The sequence below is a fragment of the Notamacropus eugenii genome, chromosome 2 (genome assembly GCF_028372415.1).
Source record: "Notamacropus eugenii isolate mMacEug1 chromosome 2, mMacEug1.pri_v2, whole genome shotgun sequence".
NCBI classification, from domain to species: domain Eukaryota; kingdom Metazoa; phylum Chordata; class Mammalia; order Diprotodontia; family Macropodidae; genus Notamacropus; species Notamacropus eugenii.
In genome coordinates, this window is record NC_092873.1 from 359,247,206 (window position 1) to 359,257,439 (window position 10,234).

A 10,234-nucleotide genomic window follows, 5' to 3' on the forward strand; every position below is an offset into this window, starting at 1 on the left:
GTATTATGGAAATACAATCAGGATAATGCAAGATCTAGCAGCTTCTACATTAAGGGATTGAAGGGCATGGAATAGGATATTCCAGAAGTCAAAGGAACTAGGACTAAAACCAAGAATCACCTACCCAGCAAAACTGAGTATAGTACTTCAGGGGAAAAAATGGTCTTTCAATGAAATAGAGGACTTTCAAGCATTCTTGATGAAAAGACCAGAGCTGAAAAGAAAATTTGACTTTCAAACACAAGAATGAAGAGAAGCATGAAAAGGTGAACAGCAAAGAGAAGTCATAAAGGACTTACTAAAGTTGAACTGTTTACATTCCTACATGGAAAGACAATATTTGTAACTCTTGAAACATTTCAGTATCTGGGTACTGGGTGGGATTACACACGCACACATGCGTGCACACACACACACACACACACACATAGAGACAGAGTGCACAGAGTGAATTGAAGAGGATGGGATCATACCTTAAAAATGAAATCAAGCAGTGAGAGAGAAATATATTGGGGGGAGAAAGGGAGAAATGGAATGGGGCAAATTATCTCTCATAAAAGAGGCAAGCAAAAGACTTGTTAGTGGAGGGATAAAGAGGGGAGGTGAGAGAAAAACATGAAGTTTACTCTCATCACATCCCACTAAAGGAAGGAATAAAATGCATGCTCATTTTGGTATGAAAACCTATCTTACAATACAGGAAAGTGGGGGAGAAGAGGATAAGCAGGGTGGGGGGGATGATGGAAGGGAGGGCATGGGGAGGAGGGAGCAATTTGAGGTCGACACTGATGGGGAGGGACAGGATCAAAAGAGAATAGAAGTAATGGGGGACAGGGTAGGATGGAGGGAAATATAGTCAGTCTTATACAACACAACTATTATGGAAGCCATTTGCAAAACTACACAGATTTGGCCTATATTGAATTGCTTGCCTTCCAAAGGGAAGGGGTGGGGAGGGAGGGAGGAAGAGAAGTTGGAACTCAAAGTGTTAGGAACAACTGTCGAGTAATGTTCTTGCCACTAGGAAATAAGAAATACAGGTAAAGGGGTATAGAAATTTATCTGGCCCTACAGGACAAAACAGAAGATGGGGACAAGGGCAGAGAGGGATGATAGAAGAGAGAGCAGATTGGTGATAGGGGCAATTAGAATGCTCGGTGTTTGGGGGGGGAGGGGACAAAAGGGGAGAAAATTTGGAACCCAAAATTTTGTTAAAATGAATGTCAAATAAATAAATTAAAAAAAAAAACAAAAAAAACCCTCTCAACTCTTTGAGATCAGTAATTATGCCTTATACTTGGTTAACTCTCCCACAGTGCCTAGCACAGTGTGAAATACTTGTTAAATGAATCATGATTGGTGATTCATCTAAGTAGGAGCAGTGGTTAGCAAAAAAATTTCCAGGAAGAGAAAAAAGATAGATAAAACTTCTAATCTTGGCTGTTGATTCTTATGGGTTTAGATTGGGTCAAAGGGATGGAGAAAACCAGAGGATGATTCTTAAAGAGATACCCTGTGCTATTACATCACCAAATTCTTTTGAGATCAGCAGGATGGGACTCAGGTCAGACTTCTATATATGCTACCCAAAGTTTCCAGGCCTATTTCAACCTGCTTATATTTTTCCAACTCATTGCCTCTCCCTCTCCCTCTACTTGCCCCCCCACAGTGTTCTTTATCTCTATTTTTTTTGGTACATTTTGTTTTGACATAACAATTATTTCCAAATAAACACCTCCCCCCAATCACTTTCACTTAAAAAGACAGTTAAGCAAAACTGTCTAATCGTATCAGATGGAAAAAACAGCAGAAGTAATTTTCTGCTCCAAGAGATTACTATTTATTAGTTTTTAACTATTTCTGAAGCAAACTTTGACCTTGTATTGGACCTGAATTCTGTTGCTTTTCATGCAAACTTCATTTACATTATTGTAAGCACTATATATATTGTACAAGCACCTTCCTTCTGCATCACTTCATACCAGTCATCCCATATTTCTCTGAATTTCTCAGGTTCTTCATTCTTTGTAGTACAGTAATATGTTATTACGTTCATGAAATTTGTTCAGTCACTCATTCCACAGCTGACAAATCCCATTCTTTCTTGCCCTATTTGCTAACTTTTCTCTTTAGTTTGACAGTAAGAAAATTGTTATAGAACATTTTAAAAGAAATTGAGTTTCATGATTTGAAAGTACACATATTATCATTACTGACCGTCATAGCAGGGAGTGGGCAGACAACAACCTTATCTGAATTACCACAACTCTAAATTAGGTCATCATCATCATCATCAGTAAAAGCATTCCTTAACTGAACTTAAAGATGATGGAACAACTTGTAACCTTTTATTATCCTCTCTTGTGAGGTTAATAAATCAATTGACAATACTTTTTAAAAAGAATCTGGTGTGTGTCCAGCTCTAGGTCCTTACAAATGGCTAACATGATTGTTTTTACTATTTTTTTATTAGAAAATTTTATTGATATCTCTGTTTTCATCAAAATATGAAACATTTTGACTTCTAGATAGACATTTCAGTTTCCCCTTGGCTCTTCACAGGAATGTTAATATGTGTACTTTCAAATCATGAAACTGAATTTCTCCTAAAATGTTCTGACTGGCTGAATGGGCAAGCCAGGGCTTGGGTCAGTCCTATCAATGCTCTACTCATAGACTTCTATGGCTTCATTTACCATTTCTATTCAGATGACTACCAATCTATACCTCCAATGTTAACCTTTCTTCTTACTGCAGACCTTATCTTTTTCTCTCTGTCTCTGTCTTCTCTTTCTCTCTCTCTCTCCCTCTCTGTCTGTGTCTGTGTCTGTCTGTGTCTTTCTCTGTCTCTGTGTTTCTACACACACACACACACACACACACACACACACACACACACATACACACACGTATAGACACACACAGAGTTGGGTGGAGGAATATATTAAACTCAACAGGGAAACTGAAGGAGATAGTGAGAGGGGAGTTTAAAAAGGAAGGTAGAATTAGGGAGGGAATAATCACAAGCAAATCAAACATGAACTTTGTAAAGTAGCTTATTTTAAAGGGATAGTTTATTGTTTATTTTTTGGTAAATAGTATTTTATTTTTCCAATTACATGTAAAGATATTTTTCAATATTAATTTTTATAAGATTTTTTTCAAATTTTTCTTGCTCTGTCCCTCCTAACTCCCCTCCCCAAGATGCCAAGCAATCAAGTGGGTTATACACGTGGAATAATATAAGCATTTCCATAGTAGTCATGTTGTAAAAGAAGAAACAGAACAAAAAGGAAAAGCCACAAAAAAAAGTGAAAATAGCATCCTTCAATCTGCATTCAGACTCCATAGTTCTTTCTCTAGATGTGGACAGCATTTTCCATCATGAGTCTTTTGGATTTGTCTTGGATCATTGTATTGCTGAGAAGAGATAAGTCTATCATGGCTGATCATCAAACAACGTTGCTGTTACTGAGTACGATATTCTGATTCTGCTCACTTCACTCAGCATCAGTTCATGTTAAGTCTGTAAAAGGATAATTTAAAAGAGAGAATGTATAAGAATAGAGATTGGGGTCTGGGCTTAGTGAAGAGAATGGCAGAGGAACAGGAACAGATCACTTCAATTACAGACTATCAGTATTAACTAGATTAATTCTTTTTCTCATCTCCTTCTTTGCACATAGGAAGAAAGGGAAGGGGATGAGAGAGTATTACAGAGAGGTGAAGCAGATCCAGGAAAGCAAACATGCAGAGGCCTAATATACAACCTTGAATTCTACTTCCACATTATTAACCTTGAGTTAGCCAAGGTGAGGCAAATACTAACAGAGATGGAGGAGCGCAGTACTTTTGCAAAGAAGGGCTTAATCTTGACTACTCTAGGAATGTCTTCTCAGATGGGGACATGAAAGCAAAGCGAGGCAGCAATGTGGCAGATATAGATTTGAAGGCAGAATCCTACAGAGGATCAGGTGAGAGATGAAACTGTAGACAAAACTGTTCTTAGAAAAGCAAATGGTCAAGGAAACGGAGGTTATTATTAATCAATCAGTCAACAAGCATGTATTAAGGGTCTGATACATGCCAAGCGCTGGGGTCTGCGCTTAGTGAAGAGAATGGCAGAGGAATAGGAACAGATCACTTCAATTACAGACTATCAGTATTAACTAGAATATACAATTAAATGGGGGAGATAGCAAAGACATATATAACTAATGGGACTCAGCCAATGAGCCCAATTCCAATGAACATGAGCAGTGTGCTTGACTGTTGAAAACTTGGACCTTGAAATACATGCAGACATTTTGCAAGTGGCTCTGGTCAAGAGCTTTTTTGATGGGCTATATTCAGAACTGGAATATATTCAAAAGGTATTAGTAAGCCAGGGCCTATCCATTTGTCTGACTTTTAGGGAAAATGTCTACTTTTTCCTAAAAATGGTACACTCACTCAAGTGAGGATTCAAGGGTACAAAAGATGGCTATAAACTTGTGAGCTTTGAACAGTCAGGAAAGAGAGCCACCAGGAGCTCTGGAAGTTGAGTCAATTTTGGGTATTGTGGCCATCTAGTCCAACATCAAGTCTCTAAAAAATTACCTTAGGGCCCTAGCCCATCAATAATTGAGACTTAGACTTATCTAGCAGTCATGCTACATTTGAACATTAAATTGGTAGGATCTCTGCTATGTAGAAACTGTGATAAATCTAAACCCATTGTCTCCAGGGACTGAGGTGATATAAAGGAGAGCATGTCCCTAGGTGTTGGAAGATATTTGTACTCCTGTTTTTGCTATAGATATGGAGTAAATACCCCTGTTATATAAGCTAATTTATGTTAATTGGCTAAAGAGAACTAGAATTGATTGCTAGCAGCTATCAGTTTGTGGGGGGGAGGAAGAGCTATACCATAATGGGGGCTAGACCTGAAAACCTTAGAGAAAGATACACCTAATCCCTCCCAGACACTACACAGAAGATGACATATAGCCGTCCTTACTCTGAAAGAGTGAGGTCTGAGTGAGCACTGCAACTATATAAAAAATAAATATAAAGAAATGAAATAAATACAAGGTAGTTTGAGAAGGAGTGAGAGAGTGCTAGCAATTGAGGGAATCAGGGAAGGCTTAAGGTAGAAGGTAAACTCCTTGAGCTTGAATTGTGTATTGATGAAAGAGAGGAATTCTATGAGGAAGAGGTGAGAAGGGAGGACATTAGACGCATGAAGGACAGTCAGTGCAAAGGTGTGGAGATGCCAAGGCAACTGCATAGAAGGAACAGAGAGAAAGTCAGTTTGACTATATCACAGAGTACAGGAAAGGAAGAAATAGACAATGGAGTTGGAAAGACAGGCTGGCGCCGAATTATAAAGGGCTTTACAAGCTAAATAGAAGAGTTTATATTTTATTCTAGAGACAATGGCAAGCTTCTGGGATTAACTAAGTAGGAGCATAACAAGATTGAATCCTCACTTGAGAAAAATCACTTTGGCAACAATATGGAGTTTGGATTTAACTATGGGCCGATACAGTACAAGAACCTCACCATCAATATAGAACCAGAGAAACAGACCCATCTTTTGTTACAATTTTTGATTATATGGCCATCCATGTGTTGGATGTTAGGGAGAACAAAATGCAATCTCTGTCCTTCAGAAGATAAAGTCTACCAAATGCTAGTTGAGAAACAGAGATGGGGCCAAAGTAGGTATACAGGAACCCCAAAATAGTAAGCATGGTCTCATCATCAATTGTCCATGGTTTCATCCTATCTTGGCTTACAGGATCCCACACAAATGTGATAATGAATATTGAGAAGGAAATGGAGAATGCAGTGCCATGCTGGAGGGTGGATCTGAAGTCATGGTCACATTTCAATCATTATGTTAGACATACATGAGGAAAATGCATTTTATAAACTATGAAAGGGCTTGGACTTGGTGATAAAGATTACCTATCAACTATCTATCATCATGAGCTTGAAGTTTTCTAAGGAAATTGTTTGAGTGAACAAAAAACTAGATGCCAAGGCTCTCATATGTCCACACCAACTAATTCCCACTGAAATGTTAGCATTGACTAGAATCAATTTCAGTCCATTTAACATACTAACAGGATATAACATGCAACAAGCTTGGATCCACTATGGATATACTTTACCTATCCATAGGTGTGTCAGAGAATAGTAGCAAGTGGTGGCAGTTAGCATCATGAAAGCATTGTCTCTTCAGACTCTGGAGTGGATCCTTAGTTATTTGACTTTGGTGATTCCTAAGGATCAAAAAAATAGAAGGATCAGCTGAGGCACAAGCTTAGCACAAGGACAGGTATGAGTAGGATGTGGGATGTACCCAAGGAGCAATCTACAGAATCCAGCTCAACCTGTTCAGGGAATAACCTAGCAAGATTTCATTATCTGTGATAATGAAACTATTTGATAAAGAAACCATTTGAAAAAGTTGCTGGTCAAGATGACATCATCACAGAAACCAGTAGTCCTTATATATCAACTATGATGGTAGTATGGAAGATAAATGGATAGATACAAATGTGCTGGAGGGGCTAAGGGAAAGCAGGCACATTAATGCACTGTTCATGGAGTTGCAAACTGGCCCAGTCTTTCTGGAAAATAATTTGGAACTATACTCCAAAAGTTACTAAATTGTGCATAGTGTTTGACCTAGTTATACCACTACTATGACCATATCCCAAGGAGTTCAAAGAAAGAGGAAAAGACCTCATGAGAATAAAAATATTTATAGCAGTTCTTTTTGTAGGGGCAAAGAACTGGACACTAAGGGCCTGCCTATCAATTGAGAAATGGCTGAACAAATTATGGTATGAGAATATTATGGAATACCATTAGGTTATAAGAAATGATGAAAGGGACAGCTTCAGAGAAACCTGAGAGAACATAATTGAGCTGATGCAGAATTAAGAAGACATAACCAGGATAACAATTTATACAATAACAACAACATTATAAAAACAAATAACTTTGAAAGACTTAAGAACTCTTATCAATGCAATAATTATTATGATTCCAGAGGACCAATGGTGAAGCATGCTATCTACCTCCTGACGGAGAAATGACAGATTAATATGTAGAGTAAGACACATTTTTGGGCATGACCAAGGTGAAAATTTGTTTGACAATACATATTTATTACAAGTATTTGTTTTTCTCTTTCAAGGGAGGTGGAAGGGGAAGGAGATGAGAGAAAAAGAAAATAAGTACTTGTTAATTGAAAATTAAATATGCAAGAGTAGAGAGAGAATACTGGAATTTAAACAAAAGCACCAAAGTGAACTGATAAAGTATTCTATAGATTCAAGATGTCCTGGACTTACTTCCAGGAAGTTAACCATTCTTAGTCTTAGGTTTAGGCAGTGATTGCTATCAGATTCTCATGGATAAAGAAGCCAAAGAAAAGATTGCTTTCTTATGCCCAGTTGCATTTTACTAATTTGTATATGTTACAAGAGGTCTTGTGGTACCTGCCATTTTCCATCAATTTATGGAGAAAATTGTCAGACATGTACATGGTACTGTCCCCTTTCATTTTTGAAAAGTTTGGTTGCTAACAGAACACCTGTTTATGAACTGATAAAAATCAACTCATGAGAAAACTGTCTTTTGGATAAAATGTTGAAGAGAGACATAGAGTGTTCTGAGAACCATGATAAAGAGTGGTCTATCAGATGAACGTACCAAGAAGATATGTTGGAGGCCTTTGAATGCAGAGCAATGCCTGACGAAATGAAGGCTGAAGGCCATTGTGGTCCACTAGCTCATTTGCATGATTTTAGATTTTTAAGGTTATACCTTACAATATTAAAAATAAATTAACTGGGGATTATGGAAAGATTACTTAAGGATTATTGGATTCATATTTGAGAGTGGTAAGTTTCTTGAGTTTTATATCATAAGATTGATTGGTTAGTTGGAGTCCTTCATTTTCTAAAAGGACCAAAATGACATCACTATGCTAGAGTCAAGTTACAGTGTGTCCAACTGTGGTTGATCAGACCAACATGAGCTTAGAGTGTTCTACCACAGGTCAGGCACAAATAGTCTATGTGAACATCTGGGGTGGATTCTCTAAACTTACCCATCCCACACTTCTTTTGAGCAACTTCAATTCTGTTTTGCTCATAGCACAGCACCTTCTTTGACGAAGGCACGCCATGCTGAGCAGTCCTGTGACACTGTCTCCCATGTCATACAATCAATTGCAAAGTTCTTACTTGAAAGTATCCTTGTATTGCTTTTTATAACTACCATGTGAATGCTTGCCCTGTGTGATAAGATACAGCACACTGAGGTCTTTTCTTGAACTAATCTGCCAAGCATTCAAAATCTACTGCAAAGAGCACAACTCTGATGGGTTGGCCATGTTTTTCAAGTTCAAAACATATGCTCACCAAAAAAACTGTTTTATAAAGAACTCACCCTGGGCAAGTAGTCACATCATAAAACAAAGATGAATCATTGATCTTGAGGAGGTTCGCATTTGAGGCATTGGGAAATATAAGAAGCCAGAAAAAGAAGTGGATGAGTAAAATGAGCACAGGAGTTAAGAGAATGTTTTGTCATGACTGCTCTGGAATTGTGGTTGGTCATTGCATTGATCGTAGTTCTTACATCTTTTGAAGTTGTTTGCTTTTACAACAACTGTTGTTCTCTAATATATATTGTTCTCCTGGTTTTTCTTATTTCACTGTGCATCAGTTCATAAATGTTGCTCTAAAGCTATCCCCTTCATCATAACTTGCTCAGCCAGTCCCCAATTAATGGGTAGTCCTTCAGTTTCCAGTTCTTTGCCATGACAAAAAGAGCTCTATAAATGTTTTTGTATCTATTTTGTATTCTTTTTCCTCTTTCTTCAATCTCTTTGTAGTATAAAAGTTAAAGTGATATAGATGGGTCAAAGATGATACACAAGTTAATAATATTTTGGATATAGTTCCAAATTGCTTTCCAGAAAGTGCAGATAAATTCACAATGCCATTCATAGTGCATTCATGTACTTATTTTCTCATGGCTTATTGAGCACTTGCTATTTTCCTTTTTTTGGTGAACTTTGTCAATCTGATGGGTATGAGGTAGAACCTCAGGGTTGTTTAATTTGCATTCCTATGTTTATTAGTAATGTAGAATGTTTTTAAAATATGGTTTTTGCTAGCTTAGATTTCTTCCTCAAAAAATGTTTTTATCCTTTGACAATTTGTCAATTGGGGGAATGGCTCTTATTCTTGTAAATTTGAGTCAGGTGCCTACAAAGAGAATCCCAAAAGTTTAAGTTATGAAATCTTAAAACTACACTAAGACTTTTGGGACTCCCTATGTATCTTAGAAACAAGGCCTATGTTAGAGGAACTGCTGCAAAGATTTTTTCCATTTGCCTATTTATCTTCTAATTTTAGTTGTAATGGTTTTGTTTATGCAAACCCTTTTTAATTTTATGTAATGAAAATTGTCTATTTTACTTTCTGTCCTCTATCTCTATCCCTTCTTTTGTCATCAACTCTTCCCCTATCTATAGATCTGATAGATAATTTTTTCTTTGGTCCTCTAATTTATTTGTGATACTACTCTTTATGTCTAAGCACACATTTGGAGCTAAAAAATATTTCTCAATTTATAAATTCTTTGCCTGTATCCATTCTGACCAAAGCAGAGATTTTGAGAGCATGCTACTCAAATAAATGTTAGCTTTGTTAAATATCAAGAATTGACAAGGAGATACATAATCTGAGCATTTCAACTTCATACGAGTGAATATATTAGGAACTGAAACCAGAACTAAAGTCTCAGTGAAATCAACATATGGTATTTCTAGTACATGTCAACAACTTCCCTTGGAATGATAATACTATATTCATACCATATTTGCTAATGTTTGGGCAAGAACCATGCCTACCCTTTGATTTATGCTTTGGCATCTTAGAGGATAGAGATGATCAATCAACCAACCAAAAAAGCAAAGAATTGTAAACTAAGGAGATGTTCATCAAATGGGAAATGGCTGATAGTATATGAATGTGATGGAATACTATTATGCTATAAGATATAATTAAGGAGATAGTTTCTGAAAAACCTGGGAAGACCTATATGAATTGATACAAAGTAAAGTGAGCAAAACCAGAACATTGTACACAGAAACAGCAATATTGTAACAATAATAAACTATGAAAGAATTAGCTACTCTGATCAATACAGTAATCAATAACAA

The 10,234-nt window shown here is 36.9% G+C and overlaps 1 long non-coding RNA gene across 1 annotated transcript; it reads right to left on the reverse strand.

Annotated features, from left to right (window-relative positions):
* Positions 1-3,056: 3,056 nt before the first annotated feature.
* Positions 3,057-6,269, reverse strand: LOC140524028 (uncharacterized). The gene is made up of 2 exons (XR_011973542.1): positions 6,159-6,269; positions 3,057-3,526 (listed from the first exon to the last, which is right to left on the reverse strand). It is a non-coding gene; the product is annotated as an uncharacterized lncRNA (long non-coding RNA).
* Positions 6,270-10,234: the final 3,965 nt, after the last annotated feature.